We start from the raw sequence: 25,150 nt of genomic DNA on the forward strand, positions 1-25,150 counted from the left end.
TTACTCTCTCCATTAATAATCTGCACTTTGGCAGGATTTGGTGCAGTTGCCTCAGTGCCCTTGTCTGTGTGTGTGTGTGTGTGTGTGTGTGTGTGTGTGTGTGTGCGCGCGCGCATTTATTTTTTAATACTTGCATATTTCATTGACTTCATGACTTGGGTAAGGGGATTTGGGAGCGTCTTAGTATTAACACTTGGTTAGAATGTAATGCCTTTGCCACTGAGCACCTCACAGTGTTGAGCTTCGGAGCTGCCACTTTCCGGTGGAGTGCTGTCACTCTCTGAGCACGCTTGGATGGTCGAGGAAATTATGTGAACTGTGGTGCAGACTTCAGTCTATGGTCCAGGAATCACATTGCTCCTTTCATTCTAAATGATCCATCTCAAATAACTCTATTACATGGAGTTCTCTCTGACATGATTTCTTCCAATAAGACAGGGCACCCACTGGAAGGCATGGCCATAGGATACCCATAGCTCACTTTCCACCTCTCACTGCACCATGACTTTCCCCTCCCCCTCAGGGAGTGTGAAGAAACATGAGTCTCTTGCTATAAAGCCAGCTGTGTGCTCTAGCTGGGAAATCTACAGTTCTACCATAACAGTGTTCCTATCAGCATCAACTAAAATCATCTTGTATTACTGAGACCCTGAGAGTGTCTTTGAGACAAGGAGGTAAATAGAAAAAAATGTAAAGAATTCTGACATGAATATGGTTTAATGACTATAAATAAATAACTGGATCCCACAATAAAAGTGTATTTTCTTTTTTAAAAAATTTGACTAAATAGCCCAGCTGGCATGGCTCAATTATTGAGTGTCAGCCCATGAACTTGGAGGTCAGGGTTTGATTCCCAGTCAGGGCACATGCCCTGGTTTTGGGCTCAGTCCCCGGTGGGGGGCATGCAGGAGGCAGCTGATGGATGTTTCTCTCTCATCAATGTTTTTACCTCTCTGTCCCTCTCCTCTCCTTTCTCTAAAATCATTAAAAATATATATTTTAAATGTGACTAAATAAAACAATCTTCAAGTAAAATAGAATAAAAGTAAAATAAAATCACCATGAAAATAGAACTACTTTGATCATTATTTAATATTTCAATATCCTCCCTCATGTGTATGTGAACTATATTTAACCTTTCCTCCATATACGTGTATGCAGATGTGTATGCTTTTATGTATGTGTGTATGTATATAAAGTTCCTAGGAAAAATGAAATTTGATTAAGACTCCTAAACTTGAAAGTTTGGCTTGTTAATTCATTGGGTATACATTCTACATCAAATTATTATCAACTTTAGATAGAATTGAGAGGTATAGAGGTGTAAGAAAAAGTGTGTTTGCATAGTTAACCAATCTCAAAAAAAACCCTCAGTACTTTAGCATTAGTGTAAAATATATTATATTAAACAATATTTTTATATACATTAAGTACATGCTGAAATATATTTGAGCATTGTTTCTTGAATTAACACCCCGAGGGAGATCTACTTTTACATTCATATATCCAATGCTCTGAGTTATGTATCCTGTGGTAAAGAAATCCTTTTAGTGTCATTTAATCTGGAGCTAGAGTTACTTAAAATTATTTGACCCAAAGCTGTTTTTCATGTCATGCAAAACCACACTAGGTTCTGGAAGAAATGGTGTGCTGTTCTTTACTTTAGAAATGTGGAATTAGATTCTTTATGTAATTTTTCTCATTTACTCTTACAGCAACTCCATTGGGTTATTTTAGGGAATATATATTATTTTATTTTTGCTAAGCAAAATCCCCCCCCCCCATTTTTTTTTTTTTCAGGCAAAACAAAACCTGAATTTTCTTTGTGGAAAAAGGTACTTTTTCTTACTCCCAATATCAACTTTATAGGCAGGCCTTCTGTGACTGATTGAGCAACTCATTCATATATTCATTCATTTGTTGGTTTATTCATTCAGTAAAAATGTATGGAATTTTATTTTAATCCCAGGAACTCTTATAGGTATGTGAAAGGTAGCGTCAAACATAATAGACAAAAACATTGCAGTGATAGAATCTATAGAAAAACAATGCATAAATAAAATATGAAGAAGGTCAGATGGTGAAGAAAGCTCTGGATAAAAAATAAAGCAGGGGTGGGGATCGAGTGTTAGGGGTGGGAAACCATGGCTTTGTTGCCTATAGTAACTTCTGGAGAGGAAGGGGATGATCTCAGAGTCCTGAGCTTCTTGTGGCACCTAAAATAAATAGTGTTAAAATAATGAGATTGATTCTGAGGTATGCGTTTAGTAAATATGTATTGAGTGGCTACCACATGCCAGGAACAGTTTAGATATTGCAGATAAGGTAATAATAAAGCCATGCAGTGCTTTGCTGGAAACTATTTAAGAAGTGGCTCTTTTTAAAAAAAAAAATCAAAGGAAATTCTAATTTGGAGCATTGTGGAATTTTGTGATTTAAATGACCTACCATGACCAATTGCAAGTTACCACCTGAATACAGAGTTGGAAACATATGTACATAAACCAATCCTGTGTGAAGGTAAGGACAGCCTCAAGCACACTGCTGCATGTACCTTATGTTCTGTCATGTAAATATGTGTGTACTAAATGATAAATTAACAGGTGCATTACAAATCTCAGAAAGTAGAGTGGCATACAAAGGAACCAGAAGGCCCAAGGGAGGTGGAGTGAGGTGCAGTATTAAAGAGTGAGGCTGAGATTGCCCCCACTTTGAAGGTGCTATTTCAGCAAAGATTTAAGAAGGTTGGAAACATAGACAATCAGATGAAGGGGCAAGGGTCTTTTAGACATGCGGACACCCAGAGTAAAGGCTCAGAGCAGAATGATGGAAGGGGAGGATATAAGATGAGGCAGGGGCTTAGATCAGGTGGAGTCTATAGACCACAGAGAGGGACTTTAGACTACTCTCAGTTACATCAGGAAATATTATTAAAGTTTTGAGCATTAGCAACATAAGCTGATTCTTGTGTTGCAGTGGTTCTCAACCTTCTGGCCCTTTAAATACAGTTCCTCATGTTGTGACCCAACCATAAAACTATTTTTATTGCTACTTCATAACTGTAATGTTGCTACTGTTATGAATCGTGATGTAAATATCTGATATGCAGGATGGTCTTAGGCGACCCCTGTGAAAGGGTCGTTCAACTGCCAAAGGGGTCGCGTCCCACAGGTTGAGAACCGAATCATTCAGTTGCTAAACTGAGAATAAAGAATAGGTAATGAAACCAGTTAGGGTTCCTTCAAGTGGTTCGGACCAGGTGGTAAATGTGCGGGTGGTAATAAGTAGTTGGTTTCAGGACACATGTAGAAGAGAGTTCCAACAGGATTTCTTGATAGGTTGGAAGGATACTATGAATAAAAAGAGAGGTAATCATGGTTCAAGATTTTTCACCCGAACACAGGGTATGATGTGGTTGCCATCAAATAAGATTGGGAGGACTTCGTGTAGTGGCAGGGGTGACAGGGCAGGGTCAGAACATCAGTATTTTGTGTGTTTAAAAAATATTTTTACTGATTTCAGAGAGGAAAGGACAGGGAGATGGAGAGAGGGAGGGAAGGAGAGAGAGAGAGAGAGAGAGAGAGAGAGAGAGAGAGAGAGAGAGAGATCAGTGATGAGAATCATTGCTCAGCTGCCTCTTGCACGCCCCCTACTGGGGATCGAGCCTGCAACCTAGGCATGTGCCCTTGACCAGAATCGAACCTGGGACCTTTCAGTTCGCAGGCCAATGCACTATCCAGTGAGCAAAACCAGCTAGGGCAGAACATCAGTTTTAAACATGTTAAGTTTAAGATGTTTTTGGCACCCAAGAATGGATATTGTATAAGAAGTTAGGTATATGAATCTGCTTCAGTTAATAACCAAGGATAGTGTGTATAATGGAATTTGGGGTCTTATTATGAAAGCCAGTGAAGGGTAGATTCTTCTTAATGGTCCTTCCTAAAGAAGAACTGATACAAAGAGGAACTAACCAGAGAGAGATGACTATGGATCACTCTTAGTCTTAGCTAATGAGTTTATGGCAGTTTTGGCTGGAAACAGCAGGAAAATCATCAACTAAGATACATGATGGGGGAAGTGAAAGGTTAGTTAATAAATGTATATTTTTTGAGTATTTACTGTCTACTATATATACTATATATACTGTAGTACTTTGTGGGATGTCTACAACTTACAAAGAATATGATTATCTAGCCCATGCCTCAATAAATAAATAAATAAACAAACAAATAAAGCAACAAAGAAGAGGAAGGCATAATTATCTAATGTAAAGATATAAAACAAGTCTTACTGATACCACTCCACTTAGCAGTGACTGCATAGCATAGCACTGAAAATATATGGTGAGAAGTTCTGGATTGTTTGAAAAAGAGTTATTAATTAGTTGGTTTTTCCTGCTGATTTCAGGGTGATGTGGATACCTATGTTGGCACCCTATCTTCAGGTATAACACCCTTGACCAGTATTTCACACAAATTATAACATTCCATCCTCATTACCTTCCTACTGTGGACAGTTATTCTTTCTTCCTCTAAGAAAGCCTCCCTTCACTTCATAATAGCATTTTCTACTTGTGACAATTTGCTCTAGCCCCTCTTCAGCCCAATCGCTCTAGAGGAAGATGCCAATCACAATATCCTATTCTGCTAACTGTGGGTAGTGGGTAAGACAAATTGGGCCAGAGGCCTCCACTAGGATTTTTGAATTATAGCTAAATAGAGGGTTCAATGTCCTTTCTTGGTGGGTAAAGTGGAGATGTGAACTTTAAATATTTAAATTCTTAACTCATGCTACATACTTTTTATAAAATTTCATAGGTATTCAAATTTACACTATATATATGAGAAAGAAAGACATATTCTACTACTCTTTCAGGAATGAGAATCCAGTGCCATACAAGTAATTAAATAAGGTTCTAAGTTGTATATGTTTTTCCTCACATGCTTCTATGTCAAACACTGAGAGAAGTGAATTAAATAAATAACGTGTTTCTATTTATTTCCCTATGTTATTGTTGGAGATATATTCTTTTTTTTAAAATATATTTTTATTGATTTTTCACAGAGAGGAAAGGAGAGGGATAAAGAGTTAGAAACATCGATGAGAGAGAAACATTGATCAGCTGCCTCCTGCACACTTCCCACTGGGGATGTGCCTGCAACCAAGGTAAATGCCCTTGGCCGGAATCGAACCCGGGACCTTTCAGTCCGCAGGCTGATGCTCTATCCACTGAGCCAAACCGGTTAGGGCAGAGATATATTCTTAACTAAGTATATATTTAAAATTTCTTGAATTCTAGTAGAATACATAAGCTTTATTCTTAAATGACTCTTATTTTCCTTTATTTCTTTTTTAGCTCACTCATGAATAATGCTAAGGTTTTAGTCCATTCCTTAATCTACATTTTTCTCTCAGTACAAGATTGCCCATTTTTATGTTTTTCAACCATTCTGAGTCAAATTTTAATCATGTTCTTTTTCTTTGTAATCCATTATGATATTATTTGTATTTAAATCAGTAATTTTATTTTTATTTATTGATATGAACTATGTATATTTGGTCTTAATTGTGCTTATATTTTATGTGATACTCTCTGCTTTTACTGCTTCTTTTACTATGTGAAGTGTATTTCTTTACTACATGTGAGTATCCCTTGATAATTTAGAATTAAATTCCATTAATTGCTCTTTTTAATGTTATTTTATAACTACAACTTGATATAAGTTCTTGCTATTCCATTGATTTACATAGCAACTATTGAATCCCCACAATAAGCAATTATAGATTTATAAGATTACATCATATTTTAAGATTATTATACTAGTGCTGTTTAGGTTCTCCCAGAAACAGGTCTTTAGACAAAGATTCAAGTGTAAGGTTGTTTATTTGGGAAGTAATGGTAGGGAAATGGAGAAGGGAAAAAAGGCTATTAAGGTGGCATTATCAAGTTAATACCCACAATGAGTGACTGCAGTGAATTTCTGTGGGGGACTCTTATGACAAGCATAAAACTCTCTCCTTAGAATTAGCTCATCTGAAGGGAAGAATGCTAGGGTGATAACCAATCCATGCAAGTTACTCAAGAAATTCTCTCAAGGTTGTTACTTCCCCTGTACTTCTGACTTTTTGACAATAAGAGGGAGGAAGCAACATCAATAACTAAGCCTCAGACAACGAAATGCAGGCACCATAAGTTGGAATTTATGCTGTTCTGCCCTGCAATAGAAAGTGTGCAGATATATGGGTGGGGCAATCACAGCATTTGCTGTAACCCATGCACCACTCAGATCTGCTCATATCCTATGTCTAGTACCAGTCAGCAGTTTTGTGAGAAGGTGGTTTATCCCATTTTTTTTTAAAGGACTTTCCAGCTGGCGTAGCTCAGTGATTGAGAGTTTACCTATGAACCTGGAGGTCATAGTTCAATTCCTGGTCAGGGTACATGCCCAATTTGTGGGCTCAATTCTCTGTGTGGGGCATGCAGGAGGCACCTGATCAAAGATTTTCTCTCATTATTGATCTCTCTCTCTCTCTCTCTCTCTCTCTCTCTTCCTCTCTGAAATAATATATATATATTTAATGAAAAAACTATATATATATATATACTAGAGGACTAGTGCACAAAAATTTGTGCACTCGGGGGGGTCTCTCAGCCTGGCCTGTGGCCTCTTGTAGTCTGGGACCCCTCAGGGGATGACCACCTGCTGGCTTAGGCCCTCTCCCCGAGGGATTGGGCCTAATCTGGCAGTTAGACATCCCTCTGGCAGCCTGGGAGCCCTCAGGGGATGTCCACTTGCCGGTGGGGAGCAGGCCTAAACTGCAAATCGGACATCCTTAGTGCTGCTGAGGAGGCAGGAGAGGCTCCCACCACCACCACTGAACTGGCAGCCGTCAGCCTGGCTTGTGGCTGAGCAGAACTCCCCCTGTGGGAGTGCACTGACAACCAGGGGGCAGCTCCTGCATTAAGTGTCTGGCCTCTGGTGGTCAGTGTGTGTCATAGTGACCAGTCATTCCCAGTCTTTCTGCTGTTAGGATCAATTTGCATATTACCCTTTTATTATATAGGATAGAGGCCTGGTGCATGGGTGGGGGCTGGCTGGTTTGCACTGAAGGGTGTCCCGGATCAGGGTGGAGGTCCTGCTGGGGTGCCTGGCCATCCTGGATGAGGGACTGATGGCTGTTTTCAGGCTAGTCACACCCCCTTCAGGGTGGGGGTCCCCACTGCAGTGCCTGGCCAGCCTGGGTGAGGGGCTGATGGCTGTTTGCAGGCTGGTCACATCCCCTTCAGGGTGGGGGTCCCCACTGGGGTGCCTGGCCAGCCTGGGTGAAGGGCTGATGGCTTTCTGCAGGCTGGTCAAGCCCCTCGGCAGTGGGGACCCTCACCCCATGGAGGTTTGGCCAGCCTGGGTGAGGGGCTGATGGCTGTTTTCAGGCTGGCCATACCCCCTTTAGGGTGGGGGGTCCTCACTGGGATGCCTGGCCAGTCTGGATGAGGGGCTGAGGACTGTTTTCAGGCTGGCCAAGCCCCTCTGGCGACGGAAGCTCCCAGCCTCTCCTTTTTCTCCCTTTTTTTTTTTTTTTTAAATTCTGGGATTTATTTACCTTCTATAATTGAACCTTTGTAGCCTTGAAAGGAGCTCAGAGCCGGCCAGGGCGGGCCCTGCTTGCTCCAGCTCAGTGGCCAAGGATGGCTGAAAGCAGGTATCTGGGGCTTATTTATCTTCTATAATTGAAACTTTGTTGCTTTGAGTGGAGCTCAGAGCCAGCCGCGGCAGGCGGGAAGCTTGGCTTCCTCCATCACTGGGGCAACCAAGCCTCCTTCTTGCTCCAGCTCCATGGATGCCTGCCGCCATCTTGGTTGGGTTAATTTGCATATAGTTGCTCTGATTGGCTGGTGGGCGTGGCTTAAGGTATAGCGAAGGTATGGCCAATTTGCATGTTTGTCTTTTATTAGTGTAGATTAGCAAAGAAAAAAAGGGTGGGCTTATAAAAGAGGGTTGAACAGGACAAGATGAAGTCCCCACTGCTAAAGCTGGTCTTAGACCTGTAATTGATACACATCACCATCTGTCTCTACCACCTGCCCAGATTCCCTCCCTGGTTCCCTGGGCATTTCTGTTCCTGGTCAGGTTGTTAACTTGTTAAATATCCACTATAAGATGGGGCACGGAGGCAACAAGAAGTGCTCCCAGAGATTCCTTGAATCCCATACTAACTGTTCCTTAGCACCGCTATCTAACAGGAGCTTTATCTTCTATTGGACATTTAGGTCAGTTACCCCTACCAAGTATAACAACTCTTTTCTTTGCCTGCTAGTTTTATTAGCATGGACTCCATCATCTGAATTAACACTAGGGAGTTCAGTTCCATAACATCCTCAGATCCTGCCCAAATGGGTCTACAAAGAACATCTATCACTGTTTTCCCAGCAATACTGATCTCCTGAGCATAGTTCTCATTGATTTGGCAAAAAGAAATGTCCTCTAGGCTCTCTTGAAGAACATAGCCAACTATCTGTTCTTTTGTTGTCGTTCTCATATAATATATCAATACCAGAATACCCAACTACTTGAGTCTTTAGATTCTTTCTCAATATTTTTCCAAGGCTGTTCTGGCAACTCCACTTCATTGTCTGATTCAAGCTTCAAGGGCTCCAACTGCCCCTGTCTGAATGTTAAATCATGAGTCATAAGAGACAGCCCACATATTGATAACTTTTCCTTATTCAGTCATACCTTTCTCTCCACTCTTGTCTAGCATCTTCAAGGTCTATTCTTAATCATGTTCACCTGGTTCCTGCTAGTAAATATCTGCCTGATCTTGTTAAATTTTCAATGAATAAGCCTACCATCCAAAAAAAAAAAATGCACTCTCTTAGGCCATCTAAGACATGACTTGTTATTAGCCTACTGGTCATACAAGGGGGTAGGGACAAACCTTGAAGATGACAGTCTTGTAATGTATTGACCTTAGGTGAAAACTCTACAACTTCAAGCACAGGGAATCTTCCAGCAAAGAGAAGCTAGAGTTTCTCTTTATTTTTAAATCCTATTTTGAATAAGAGCTTCTCTCTGGTTTTTGAATCCTACATCCAGTTCACAAACAAGTCCTCTTGGTTCTCACTGCTTACATTGCTACCACCTAGGTTCAAGCCACCATCAACTGTAACTCATATTATTTAATATATTCTACATGAAGTCCCTATGTCTGGCGTCAGTCTTTTTATAGTACAGAAGACAGAACAATGGAATCAAAATATGCATGAAATCATGTCACTTATCTTTTTAAAACATTCCAATGACTTTCCATCTTAAGCAGAATAAAACCTCAAATCCTTAAAATAGCCAACACAATTCACCCTTTTCCACATTGCCTTCCTGACCTTATCTTCTTCTCTTTGCCCTTCAACACTTTGATCCAGCCACACTGACTTCTTCACATTCCTGATCATTCCAGGTGCATCCAGTCTTCAGAGCTGTGATACTAGCTAATCTTGTTTATAATGTTCTTCCTCTGGATATATAAGGGCTGCTCCCTTACGCATTCACATTTTTAATCACATGCCTCCTTTGATTCAAGTTATTTATCTAAAAAACAATGCTTTTGACAATCTCTGTTTACTTGCTATGCTTTATTTTCTTTTTTAGCATTTATCACTAATAATTTAACATAATACACAAAGATATTTTTTAACATTAGCTCATTCACTGCTCTATTTTTATTTCTAATTAGAATGGAAACTCCATGATGCAGGACTTTTTTGCCTGCTAGTTGTCATTGTTTTTGCTGAGGTTGCAGTCCCTGCATCTAGAATGCTTGTCAATAACAGTCACTCGGTAACTCAGAAGAAATGCAAGAACGTTGACTTTATAGTTAGACCAAAACTTAGTTGGGCTAAAATTATTGTTCGCTTGAGAATATTGTGCCCACATGCTTCTCAGTCTTCTATCATTGAATGTTGCTGTGCATAATTTTGAAATTAGCCTGATATTTTACTCATATAGCTGATTTGATTATTTTGCCTAGCTACCCAAAGTATTCTTTATCTTAGAAGACCAGAAACTTTATCAGATCAGCATTTTCTTTTCAAAAAGCCTTGGGTCACAGTGTACCTTTTCAACATGGAAAATTAGACCTTTTATGTCTGAAAATAGTTATTAAGCCATATCTGTAAAACATATTTATTTCATTTTGGAGCGGCCTTTCATAAGTATTTGTGCATGCGTGTGTAAAGTCCTTTCTTTCTTTCCCTTGTCCCACACCTGCCATCTGCAATCTTCTAAAACTCTTTGTCCACTTTCCTGTTATTTTCCTCTCTAGCCTTTCACAGCCTTGCTGTGTTTTCAGCACCTTCTGTTTTCCTTTTGTGCTGCTTCCAACGCAGACATGATTTTGGAAGATGTGTGTTTTTTCTTTTCACTTATTTCCCACATGCTGCCAGTTCATGTTTCATTTCTTTTGGTTAACTTGACATATTTCACTAGTCTACTCTTTTAAAAGTTATTTTAAAAATGTTATTTATGACTTGTTTGCTTATATTTTACATCTGCTCTGTGACAATATTTTTTCTGGTGAAGCTTAGTCATCTTTCACACTTTGCTGTTTCTTTTCTACTTATTTTTTATAGCATCTTTGTATAGATTCTGAGTTGCTTCCTTTTTAATAATTTATCTTTGAAAGAGGTGGGTTCTTATAGGACTAGCTATTTTTAGGAGTTTGGGTTATGTTGGGGCCAGAACTATTTTCTGCATCAACACTTTTCTTTTGTCACATAACAGGGCAGGGTTGCTTACTTCCCACCCCTACCCACCCCCCCAATCAATCAGCATATTTTACCTGCAGATAAAACAGATATTTTTTTCCCCTGCCTTTTTATTTATTGTCTAAAGTTTTACATATGTCTCCTTTTGGGGTTGCTTACTTGACAGGGTCATGTGACTGTGAACTCTTGAAGGCTTTGTTCTCCCCACATATCAGCTGAAGCCCTGTTGCCCCCAAATAAAAGTGTCTTTTCCCTGAAAAATAGCTTCAAGGTTACCTGGATCCACCTGCTCTGCCCACATTGCAGTTGTGAAATGCATGGCAGGGATGCTCTTCTGGCTACTTGGTATGGCCTCTACTAGTTGCTCAACAAAATGAGTGTTGAGTTTGTTCTTTATTCATTACTTTTGGAGCCCATTTTGCTCACTTTGGTTTAGAGATTGCCCTTTATAGATACCTTTTTCAGCAGGAGTCTCTGCATTTGGTTCTCTCCTTGCCTTCACATAGTGGAAGGAGGGTGAGATTGCTTTCTGGAGTCCCGTTTATAAGAGCACAAATTTGATTCATGAACTAATAACTGTCCCACCTCATAATATCATCACACTGGGAGTAAGGATTTCAACATGTGAAATTTGGGGGAAGCATATTCAGGCCATTGTAAGTATTGTCCTTCTTAGAAAGAACAAAGAGTGATTGATTCTATACCAAAAGTGTTTTTGGCTTAGGATACAAAATCCAAATATCAATATTTTAGAACTTAATTTGTCAGTTCAAGAAATATATATATATATATATATATATATATATATATATATATATATAGTTTATTTCAGAGAGGAAGGGAGAGAGAGAGAGCAATAAAAACATCAATGATGGAAAAAAAAGAAAGAAACATCAATGATGAGAGAGAATCATTGATCGGCTGCTTCCTGCACACCCCATCTTGGGGATCAAGAATGCAAGCTGGACATGTGCCCTGACTGGGAATCTAACCATGACTTCCTGGTTCATGGGTTGATGTTCACCATTGAGCAACACCAGCTGGGCTCAAAAAATTCTTGATAATCTATGTGTCAGACACTTACTTATCCAGGCACTGGGGATTTGCCAGTGAAACTTTCTCCTCAAGGGGGGAAAATAAGCACTTATGAGTATAGAACGGTCCATTTTCAAATCGAACTTTAAGAGCTTGCAAACCACATGAATTCTATCATAAATTAAGTATTTAGTACATAGATTACATAAATTATCCTGCAGACAGTAACTAAAGGGAAGATATCAGCATGCAATGCTCACTCTCCCTTACAGGAATTCAGTAGGGTGTCAGCATCCTTGCCTTATACGGAAGGCACCCAAATCTTAGAGTACAAGGACCTTGCTCCAAGTGCTCAGTGGAGGAACCCCGTTCTGGCCCAGGCTTCTGTTTCTTATTCTACCTCACTCCATTGCCCGTTGTATTACTGCCCACCGGGGCCCAGGAGTATGTTTCCAGCCTGAATAAATCATTCCACTCTGCTATTCCGTTTCTGTTCTCTGACTCCAGCTGTTCTCGCCCACAGTGAGGACAACAGCACACTCCTTATTCCTTTTTTTTCTGCTCACATGCCCCAAAGTAAGTGTTAATTAATAAAGCTGCTTAACTTCTCAAACATCTGAAAGGCATAAAAGATACGGAGACTTAGAACAGCAGCCTTCCTTCTTTCCCAGCCTGTGGTCTGAAAACTTTCAGAGGCGATTGTTGGGGCTGCAAGCAAATAGATGCAATTTGCGGTGAAACGTGTCAAGACTGAGCAGCCGTGAAGAGATTTCCATCAAGGAAATGGCACTAAACAACAGCGAAAACCAGCCATTGATGGCAGCATCTTTTCACATAAAAGAAATATTAATTTGATTAAATGTTCCAAGACCTTGTTATGTAAACGTAGCTCAAGTACCCCCTAAATAGCCAGCATAACTCAGATACCCTGAATGGCCAGAGAGAGGCAGGGAGGGAGAGAAAGTGTGTGTGTGTGAGAGAGAGAGAAAGAACAGATAGCTTTTTACAGCTAAATATATGAAAACCAGAAGGTATGGGAAACATTGCTTTGCTTACCCTGGATTTTTATAGTCTTTGTTCAGAGTAAGAGCTGCCAAGCTTTCCAACTTTACTTTGGAGACTTGTCTTTAGTCCCTTGCATTGGGTGGTAAGTATGTGGCTATTTATGCATGCCCGCATTTGTGTGCTCACCTGCACATCTCATTGTGTGAACTCTGCCTGTACTTGTCTGAGCTCATGTGCACGTCTCATTATGTGAGCTCATACATTTGAGTATGTGTGACTGAGAAACTGTCTATGTGTAACCTCTGTGCATAGCCAAGTGAGTGTTGGGTTTGCAAGCATGTGTATGAGCCTGAGGGCAACTAGAGGGTACACCTGGGGTTGCATACATTGGTGAATGTATGACATTGTACATGCGTGTGTGTTTGCAGATGCATGAGTATGTGCATGCATGTGGTTGTAAAGGCTTGCATGTATGCGCAAATTCAGTACTTTAGTGTGTGACTATATGGAGAGAGGCATGGGTACACCTATAGGCATACCCCTTGATGTGTGTGTAAGCATGCCTGTGTGCACTCAGGTGCCTGTTTGTAATTGGAAGAATATGTGCGTTCAGGTGTGTGTTTTATAAGTCTGGGGGAAGGGAAGGAGTTTGACAGCAAGTAGGAAAATGACAAAGTGTTACTGGAGGGGTTGCTTCTCAACCGCCATGCTTCACTGTCAGTGTGGACGCTCTTTCCAGAAAGGTTCCTGCCCATTTGTCCTGCTGCTAATTGATGTCAGAGCTCTGTCTCCTGGGTCTGGCACTCAAGCTACAACGAAAAATTCCCAAACCAGTCCAGACCCCTGGCATCTGTCCTGACTTTACAAGGTGGGTGAAAACAGATATTTTTAGAAACAAAAACGATTATGTTGTTAGTGGCACTTCATCTAAAGGACCAGTTTGACAGGTCTATGTGCAACATGCTTGGGGGAGATTAAGGGGGTGGGGTGAGGACAGGAATGGAAGTGAGGACAGAGAATTGGGTGAGAGGGTCGCCAGCGTGTTCCAACTAAGACAGCTTCTCATTGCATTTTCCTAGACTCCGAGCAGCTGTTAACCACTTCAGGGCTTTCTTTTCCCAAAGAGTAGGATTCTACAACTGGCAGAAACACCAGCTAGATGACCTCCTTTTGCTTAGATTTTAGGTAACTGAGACCCAGAGTAGGAAGGTCAATTCCCTGACATAGTAAGAGGCAGACTTCATATTTGAACTTATTACCAGAATGCAAATGTAGAATTCCGTTTTTTGTTTTCTTCTAATATTATTTTATTTTATTTTTTGCTACCAATCAATGTTTTAAAACTAAACATTCAAACAAACCAGGGATTAGGGAATGGCTGGTTTAATCAGGGAAGGAAAGAAAGAATGGGGATAGGGCAATGCTCAAGGCCCATCATTTCTTTCTGGGTCCTTTGCAAATCTGTTCATCTGAAATCCAAACAACACAAATGCTTTCTCTCTCTCTCTCTCTCTCTCTCTCTCTCTCTCTCTCTAGTTGAAATATTGGGTAGCACATCAAGTCCCTCTTACCAGAAGACACTTTTAATTCCCTTCTTACTCATTATGCAAATTTTAACTGAACATTGGTTTTCTCCAATTGCTGTTATTAGGAAATACATTGAATAAGCTGCTATAAGTAAGTACGTTTAATAGCTATGTAAATCACGATAAGGTGCAAATGCAAATTTATAACATACATGACTATTAAAGTGAATTTTATTTTATACTTTACAAAACTAGCTGTTTTATATACACCAATGACTAACTCACTGTGCAGATAAAGAACAGATTTAGGGCCAGGGGTATAGTTAGGGTGAATAATTAAGAATGATGTCCAGCACGTAATAAAGTGATTTCCTAAGTGACCAAATACTCATGCGTATGTGGCAAACAAAATGCAAGCGCCTTTAGAAGGGGCCAAAGTGTTTATCCTCAAAATAAAGGTATAACTTAGAATGGGAATATACTTGGAAGAGACATAAGCAAAGTAGTAAAGAGGTACTTATATTTCTAGGAGATCAAAATCTTCCCCACTCCTAAGGACATTATGGTTCCAAGGCATCAGAGAGTAGAGTTCCAGTTTGGTTAGCAAATACATGAATATTTTTAGTACCTCTTTTGGTGACTGTGTGTTCTTTTCCTCCTTGAATCCTCTCTCTTGGTCTATGGCCTTTGGGTATTTCTCAGCACTTCCCTGATGCCCCATGGACCTGGTGCACCAAGTCCAGTCCAGTGTTGTCCCCTGCTTGGGAGCTCCCCCCGCCGGGGCAGGCCAGGTCAGAGGAGGCTGCTTAGAACATTTATAAACTGAGAGCATTCTCCTTCTCTCTGCTTCAGGAGGAGGGACTAAAAAAACAGATCCAAGAAGGTTAATCCACCTGAATTAAGATCTGTAACTTAGATCTGTGGCCAAATATATTTTTTAATGCTTTCCTTCCAGAGTCTTAGAGAGTAGTGGCCCTCAACTGTGCCTTCACATTAGGACTATTTAGGAGAATTTTCTTAAAATCCCAATGTCCAGGAACCTCACAAAATTCTGGGTAAAATTGGTCAGGAGTTGGTCCAAGTCTTCAGTAAGAAGAGGTCAAGAAATTGAGGCTCAGACATGGATAACCTAGACCAAAATGGCAGGAGACAAAATAAGGTTGGGCCAAAGCCCTATTATAATACAATTTATATTTTTTGCTTGGAGTGACATCTCCACATTGTCCTCCTTTGGCACTTGCAGTACTGATTGTTAGCTTTGGGATTCAGAGATTCAAGAAGCCAAATACCAGATTTCCACCATAGGCAAGGTTAGCTTCAAACAATTTTTGATGAAATAGGTTAGAAGGAGGCATTCCCAACACTTCCTGACACTCTTCCCTGGGCCAAACCTCTGGGAAGCACTGATGAACTGGCTTCTGTACTTTCTCTGCTTCCTGACGCATATGTTACAAAGTCATGACCCACAGGATTTGTGCAATTAGGAGAAAGAATTGCTATTTCATTGTAACTCAAGCCTTTCCTAGCCTGTTGAGAATCTGTGGCTCCTCATCAAAGGCTTACTGGGGCTAGGGTCAAGTTCTGTACACCAAAAAGTTGCAGGTTTGATTCCTGGTCAGGGCAGGTTCAGGAGGGACAACCTATAACTATTTCTCTATTTATCTTTCCCTTCCTCTCTCTTAAAATCAATAAAAAATATCTCTGGGTGAGGATGTAAAAAGGAAACAAACAACAACAAACAAGCTTGGAGGGCCCAGACAGGGTAGCTCAGTTGGTTAGAGCATAGTCCCAATATGCCAAAGTTGCAGGTTTCATTTCCAATCAGGGCACATACAAGAATCAACCAATGAATGCATAACTGTGTGGTAAAACCAATTGACCTCTCTCTCTCTCTCTCTCCCACCTTCTGTCTCTCTAAAATCAATCAGTCAATCATTCAATCAGTCAATCAATCAATCCAAGCTTGGAGGCCTGTACCTCACTGGCCCATGTAGGAGATAGAAAATTCCTTTGCAACAGTTGGCCAGGCTTTGACCTGCTTCATTCTCTCCCTGAGACAGAGCATCTCAGTGATTTAGACCCGGCCATTCAAAGTTCCATTGCGGTATCAGTGACCTCAGCATCAGTCCAGAGCTTATTAGAAATGCGCTCTGGCCCCACCTCAGCACCACTTGAATCAGACTCTGCATTTTCACAAGCTTCTCAGGTGATGCACAGGTAAGTTAGGGTTTTTGAGAAGTACTGTTTAGTGCTTCCTCCTCCATGTTGGCTCTAGAATCAAATCATATGAGGAGCTTTTTTAAAAAAATATATTTTATTGATTTTTTTACAGAAAGGAAGAAAGAGGGATAGAGAGTTAGAAACATCGATGAGAGAGAAACATTGATCAGCTGCCTCCTACACACTTCCCACTGGGGATGTGCCTGCAACCAAGGTCCATGCCCTTGACCAGAATTGAACCTGGGACCCTTCAGTCTGCAGGCTGATACTCTATCTACTGAGCCAAACCCATTAGGGCATGAGGAGCTTTAAAAATGTAACCTGAAGCCCAGGTCCCATCCCAAACTAATTCAATCAGAATCCGTTGGGTGGGAGCTGGGCATCCATGTTTTTAGAAGCTCCTCACATAAATTCAAAGCCAGGAGTGAGTGGTGCTGTGTTAAAGTCCAGGAGAAAATTATTTTAAAGTCTATTTCAGAAACAGATCTAAGTTACCAACTCAAATTCATATATTACAATAAAACAACAAATATCTTAATTTCCAAACAAATAATTTCACTGTGTATCTTAATTGGTTCTGGATACATATGGATAAAAGGCACATGGGTTACTTTGTTCCATGGAAATGCCAATAGAATATTAGGTCATTTCTGAAACCCCATGTGTTGTTGAGGAGAAATGGTAATCTTGGATTTACCTTCCTTCCAAGGTCATTCCTCCAACCTCTGCAGACGCTTCCTTTTTCCTCTCATATTGGTGTCTGAGAGCAGTCATTTATATCTTATTTAACCTCTAATATTTCTCTGTGTGGGTGCTAGTGGGAGTGGTGTCTGCCCAATAAACATCTTGACATTTTAATTCCTTCTGTGTTGAGTAAGGAGTTATTCAGTATTGATGGAGTTAGAATCATCAGTGATGTCCAGCCAGTGTTGATCGGTGGTTGAGGCCAACCCATGAACCAAGAGGTCACCGGATCAATTCCTGGTCAGGGCACATGCCCAGGTTGCAGGCTTGATTCCCAAGGGTGTGTGTGCAGGGGGAAGACTATCAATGTTTCTCTCTCATTGATCTTTCTATCTCTCTATCCCTTTCCCTTCCTCTCTCTCTAAAATCAATATTAACATATTTAAAAATAAAAGAATCATCAGTGAACAAGGGAGTGGGGGGCAGATTATAAAAATCTTCCCAACTACTTCTAAAATCATTGTACAACAGTCCCTTATTCTCAAATAAAACAAAGACCACATCTGACAGCCTATGAATAAAATCTGGCCTGCATATACATTTAAACGTTTGTTTTGAACTAGCTGTTGAAAGTTAGACATTGAGAGATCACCTATAAATTTTAGGTTCTGACTTCTCATAGAAAATAGAAAGAACTCACCATATCTTTTCCTAGTTCAAAGCCTTAGTAGTTAGAAAACCTAAGTAAGCTGGGAACCTCAATGTCCTTATCTGTGAAACAGGGATAAAGATATTTACTTACCATACTGGTTATTATAAAAATGAATGGGGTCATATATGCAACTTCTCCTGCACATTTTTTGAATAACATAGTAAGATATCAATAAGTGAAGTTCCATGTCATTATTATTCAATATGTTACAAAGAATTAAAATACAATAATTATGAAGTTAAATACCTAGAATATCTTATGTTTTATTGGTAAGAATTATCTGTAATAATAAAAGTGTAATATGCTAATTAGACTGGATGTCCTTCTGAATGAAGCCGGGGCTGTGAGGGAAGCTCGAGTCCCAGGTGCCTGCTCGTGGCTGTAGGGAAGCCTGGGTCCCGGGTGCCAGAGGGAAGCCCAAGTCTTGGGTGCTAGAGGGAAGCCAGTGCTGGCAGCCAAGGGAAGGAAGGCCTACTCTTGCACAAATTTTGTGCATCGGGCCTCTAGTAGTATATAATAAAAGGCTAATATACAAATCAACCGAACTGTGGAATGACCAGTCGCTATAATGCACACTGTCCACCAGGGGGCAGATGCTCAATGCAGGAGCTGCCCCTGGTGGTCAGTGCACTCCCATAGGGGAGCGCCAATCAGCCAGAAGCTGGGCTCACAGCTGATGTAAGCAGTGACAGTGGTGGGAGCCTCTCCTGCCTCCACAGCAGTGCTAAAGATGTCCGACTGATGGCTTAGGCCTGCTCAGGAGTGGGCCTAAGCCATCAGTCGGACATCACCTGAAGTCTCCCGGACTGCAAGAGGGCTCAGGCCAGGCTGAGGGACCCCCCCAGCCAAGTGCACAAATTTCGCTCACCGGGCCTCTAGTATGTAATAATTCTGAAAGTGTTGTCTCTATTCTGAACTATTCTGTGTTATCTATTTCTTTGATTTTAGTTATTGCTTTCTAATAGAAATTTTCAATTCATTTTGTTTATTTTAAAGTTATACAGACTAAATTTAAATTATTCTGATATTCATGTGCTCTGAAAAAAACACTTTCTATACTGGTGTGTATGGGAAAAAACATGTTGTTATTTATAGCTTCATAGAAGTCACTCCATGTCACCTCAATGTGCATAACCAGTTCAAATTGCTCCTTGAATATAGACAGCATTGGCTAAAAACTCTTTTTTGCAACAACTTTCTGCCTTCACTGAACACATTTTTAACTCTTTCAAGCCTGCTGCATGCATATTGATGTACAACTAATCTTAATATGATGTTTACAACACTAACCAAGAACAGTTGGCATCTTAGAAATAAAAGTACATTGATGATTATTATGTGTCTGAGCTTGGGCTGGGCAAGAGGCCAAAGAGAGTCTTAAAAAGCTTAATTTATTGCCTGAAAATTTTATTTCAGCTGTTTTACTCTGGTGTGAGGTCTTGACTTTTGTGCTGAATTAAAATTAAAACAGCACTTTAACTTATTCAGCTGGTAAAACTTCTTGTAGAAATAAATACTATCTATTGAGTGAAGTCATCCATGATATCCACACTTGTTTATAGCTGCCAATGATTTAATTGAAACACAGCTGTAGGATTAAAAGCATATTAATGGTTAGCCTTTTCCAGCATTTTCACATATTTTATCCAATAAAATCCTTGAATCAACTCCCTAAGACAGTTAATGAAATTCATTCATTAACATAAACCAGGTTATGCTCTGCTAACCAACAACCCCCAAAAGTCATTGATTTAACAAAATAATTTAATTTCTTGCCCACACAATTTCTTGGTCATTTAAATTCCAGGTGACTCATTGATTGAGACTTTTTCTGTATTATAACTCTACTGTCCCAACACATGCACTCTAGCCTGAAGGGAGAGTAAGAACAGCATTCTCCATTAGAAATGCAGTGATGCAAGATGCTTTGTATGAAGAAAGGTCATGTCCTTTTATTGATCAGAATTTAAGGACCTGGGTTATGGGACCAGATGCCACTGAACTGCAGTGGGATTTGAGCACTATTTAAGTATCATTAGCCCCAGTATTCTCTTTAGTAAGTGGGAACAGCAATATTTGCCTTGCATTCTGTGAGATAATGCATAGACTGCTCTTTGACCATTATATAATGTGATACAAAATAAATAATTTTAGTACATTATCAAGATATTTTCTATTAAGTCATGGCTATTGTGGTGGTCAATTTGACATGTCAACGTGGCTGGGCTATGGTCCACAGTTATACAATCAAACACTGACCTAAATGTGCTGTGATGATCTTTTATAGATGTGATGAAAATCTATAATCAGTTAATGTTAAATAAATATTATCCTTGACATTCTGTGTGGGCCTGATTCAGCCAGTTGAAAGGCTTAGAGAACAAAACTGAGTCTTCCTAAGAAAGAAGGAACTCTGCCTGTAAACTGCAGTTTCAGCTCATCCTGGAGAGTTCCCTGGTGACTTGCTCTATGGGTTCTAAGCTCGGACTCAAAACACACAGAACTTGATTATATCCTAACATGTGGAGAAATATGGCTGATGACACAATGGTCAAAATGACCGGATTCCTATCTTCAAGGAACTTCTACTGTAATATAGTAAGAAGATGTCTGTCCAAACAACTACAATATAAATAATCCTATATAATAAAGAGCTAATATGCAAATGGTCATCACGCACTCATGCGGTCACACCTTAATAGCTCAGACACTCAACACTGGGGAGAGAGGAATTGGGACCAGCCAGGCACAAATGAGCTTGTGAGAGAGGGACAGGGACCAGCCAGGCTGTGGCTCGGGAGAGGGACAAGTTACCTACCCCATGGTCCCGGGCACCAGCGCCTGTGCCTGCAGCCTGGGTGAAGCCGCCCATCCATGGTCCCCTGCAGCTGTAGCCAGCCCGGGAGAAGCCAGCCCAGATCCTGGATGTCTGCAGCCAGCCAGCCAGAGGGAAAAAAGCCCAGGTCCCAAGTGCCTGCAACCAGCAGAGGAGGGAATCCTGGGTCCTGGGTGTGGGGTGAGGCAGAGGCAGTTAGGGGAGATCAGGCCATCAGGGGAGCAGTTAGGGGCAATCAGTCAGGCAGGCAGAGGTGGTTAGGGGCAATCAGGCAAGCAGAGGTGGTTAGGGGCGATCAGGCAGGCAGGCAGATGAGCAGTTAGGAGCCAGCGGTTCTGGATTGCAAGAGGCAGTTGGACATCCCCTGAGGGGTCCTGGAATGGCCAGAGTGTAGGCTGGGATGAGGGAACCCCCCCCCCATCCTGTGCATGAATTTCATGCACAGGGCCTCTAGTCCTATATAATAAAAGGGTAATATGCAAATAGACCAAATGGCAGAACAATAAAACAACCAAAGTGTGATATGCTAATGATATGCTAAGACTGATCAACCACTTGCTATGATGTGCACAGATCAACAGGGGGCAGACAGTCAACTGGTCGACCAGTGGCTATGATGTGCACTGACCACTAGGGGGTAGATGTTCTTACCACTAGGTTAGCTTGCTGCTGGGGTCTGGCCATTCGGCACTGAGCAAGATGGGCCAGACACACCCTGGAGCCCTCCTGCAGTCCCTCCCTGGATCGATCGCGCACTAGTGGGATCCCTTAGCCTGGCCTGCACCCTGTTGCAATGTGGGACACCTCAGGGGATGACACAGAGCTGGTTTCAGCCCAATTCCGCAGGCCATTCCTCTTCTGAGGGCACCAGATACAGGGCTTGTGGCTGGTGAGTGCTGTTGCGGCAGCACAAGCCTCTCCCAATCGTGACTGATTCGGCGCAATCCCGTGACAGGCACAGTGGGGCTGGGATGAATTGGAGCGGCAGGTAGGAGCTGCAGGTGGCATTGGACTGTGGGTTTTGGCCCGATCCCTGCATGCCAACCAGAGGGACCCCAGCCATGCATGAATTCGTGCACCAGGCCTCTAGTCTATATATATATATATATATATGACTAATATGCAAAGTGTCCCCTAGGGAGTTTGACTGGGAGACCTGGAGTTCCATCACTCACTATGATGTACACTGACCACCAGGGGGTGGCATGGAATGAAGGAAGGCCCTGGCCAGCAGCCGGCGGCTGGAGAAGAAACACCCTGGCTGGCAGCCAGAAGGAAAGCCCCAGCTGGTAGCCGGAAGGCCCCTATCAGCCCTGATAGCCAGCCAGGCCTTGGGACCCTACCTGTGCACAAATTTCATATACTGGGTCTCTAGTGCAATGATAAATGACTTAAAAGTGAGAGGGAGGGGAAAGGAAAGTGCTATTTTAAAACATGTTCCACAAACTGAACTTGGGTCTTAAGGTCTTTGCATAGTTGATCACATTTAACACACAACCACCTCAGATCTGAGCAATTGACAATTTTTAAGAGGAAATTGAAGGCTAGAAAATTGTGAGAATTTTGTAACATTTCCTAAGATAACAAGAACCAAGGCTTCAATTCAGGCCTTTCTGACTCCAAAGAATATCTTTGCCTATATGTAGTGGAGAATCAGAGGACAGATGAGGATAGGGAAGGGGTTCAAGATGTGCATCAAATTTTTGGGAAATAAACCCTCTTTCACCCAAACTGGTGTTCATTTGCACATAGAATTTCCATACACAAAAAATGCCTCCCATTCTCTTGGGCAACCTGAAACCTTCCAAGAAACCAACCTAATGGACCAGTTTATGACTTTATAACTTACACCCCACCTACCAATGTTTTTTCTTTTTCCTTCACTCCTGAGTCTCTTACATTCTGCCCAGTATTTTCATGTGGTCATTGTTAGATCAGTGATCCATTTGAGGATGGAAGAACCTTAGTAAATATGCACAGACTAAATGAAGATTTCAAAATTTACCTTATTTTCTGAACTTTGTGTTCTGGCACCAACTCCCCTACAGCCTATGCAACTGTGGACAAGCGACAGAATATATAACTCTTACATTTTTATCTATAAAATGAGTGTTTTAGATAGACTTTAAACCACTTTTCCAAGCTTAAAATTTATTTTGAGAAATATCTCTTCTGGACCCACATGTACTAGGAGATCATCTGGATCTATGGAAGTAATGGCCCACAATAGTGATACAGGGTTTAATAGGATAGAGACTATATTAACAGAAATTATATATGTATTAGACATGCTAATACATATATACTAATATATATGTGTATCTATATAAAATAAGTGAATTGCTTTACATGTGGTAGGATTCAATAAAAAAAAAAAAAATTCCTTTCTCCTCCCTTTCTCTTTCCCTGCCTCTCTTTTTTACACAACTTTGCAGCCACTCTCAATGTAAATTTGATCTGGCACACCAGCTGTCACCCTAAATCCAGAGGTGATGTGTTACCTGTCTAAAAGGCAACAGATGAGACTCTTTGCCAAGCCCCTGCTCTCTGTATCACTGTGTCATTGTTCATCACCTCCTGATGACAGATTCACAATCCTCAGTGGTTTCACAGACTGAAAGCATTGTTATTATTTACACTTAGTTTCTTCCCACCAGCTTCGGAAAAAAAATAGTTTGTAGTCAAACAGGAGAAAAACAGAAATTTGCATGCTCGATCCATCGTCCTGTTTCCTTAGACGGGGAGATTTACAAGGGCAGAAGGCAGTAATAGGAGGTGCACAGATAGGGAGATAGAAGTCGGGTTTCTAAGGTAAAGGAAATGATTTAAAAATAAGTGCTCTATGAATGGACAATGCTTTCCACACATTAGGCATCATTATTATTCTGTTATTTGGTTCTCTTATTGTTTTTTTTTTTTTAATTTTTCCATAAATAGTATATATACATGAGAACATATGTTTTACTCCTCAATTTAATCTTCTGTAGAATGATATTTTATTGAATGTATTGGGGTGGCATTGATTAATAAAATTATACAGGTTTCAGGTATATAATACTATAATACATCTGCATATTGTATTGTGTGGTCACCACTACAGATCATGTCTCCTTCTGTCCCCATTTATCCCTTCTTTACCTTCTTCTACCTTCACCACTCACCTCCCACCCCGTGACAATCCACACACTGTTGTCTGTGTCTATGAGGTTATTGTGTGTGTGTGCATGTGCGTGTGTGTGTTTTGTTGTTTGTATCTGTTTTTGTTTGTTTGTTTTTTTGGTTTGTTTTGTTTTTTTGCTTAACCCTTTTACCTTTTTAAACCCTGGACTCCTCTACCCTCTGAAAGCTGTCAGTCTTTTCTCTGTATCTATGAGTCTGTTTCTGTTTGTTTACTTGTTTTTTTAGTTCATTTTGTTCATTAGATTCTACATATAAGTGAAATCATATGGTATTTGTCTTTCTCTGGCTTGATTATTTCACTTAGTCTAATATTCTCCAGGTCTATCCATACTGTCACAAAATGTACATTTACACAGGGGAATACTACTCAGCCAGAAAACGGAACTATGGGTTTTGACTAAATATTACTACCATTATAATTGCCAGCCTAATTATGTTTGTTTCAACCATATTGCTTCTAATTTTAGACAACACATTGTATCCAGTACTAATAGATAATAGACAGCGTTTATTGGAATTAAAGAGAAGGGAAAGTCCAACCAATTAGAGATAACTGTGCTAAATAAGGTATTTTAAACAGCAATTTTTGTTGTGATTAGTATTCAAAATTTGACCTAATTCTTGATATCAAAACTCAGCCTTCTAACTATCTTTCACCTAATGGTGCTGCATAACCTCCAGGCAGAATCCATCCATTTCCAAAACCAAAGTCGCAATAGAGTCGCCACACATCTGTTTGAACCATCCAAACATGGTTTTAAAAAAAGTCAATCAGCTGAGCAAATGCACACATCTAATTCATATAAATGTGTGCATTTATGATTAGATGCATTACAGAAATGAGATTTGTATAAAAAAATGATATATCTATTATGAACATAGAAATAATACACCTGCACATCTACACTAATAAAAGAGAAAGATGCAAATTGACTATACCTTCACACCCAACAACCAATCAGAAGTGAGTATTCAAATTAACCCAACAAAGATGAAAGAAAGGCAGCTCCAGGTGGAGTGAAACGGAAAGGCGGCTCTGGCCAGAGCAAAGGCGGTGCAGGCTGCCAGGGGAAGGAAGGCCCATTCTTGCATGAATCTTCATGCATCAGGCCTCTAGTCTATTCTGGACAAAGCCACAGTGGCGGGGGCCAAGGCAGAGGCAGTTAGGGGTGATCAGACTGGCAAGGGAG

The sequence above is a fragment of the Myotis nattereri genome, assembly GCF_964212035.1.
Source record: "Myotis nattereri genome assembly, chromosome: 1".
Classification (NCBI taxonomy): Eukaryota; Metazoa; Chordata; class Mammalia; order Chiroptera; family Vespertilionidae; genus Myotis; species Myotis nattereri.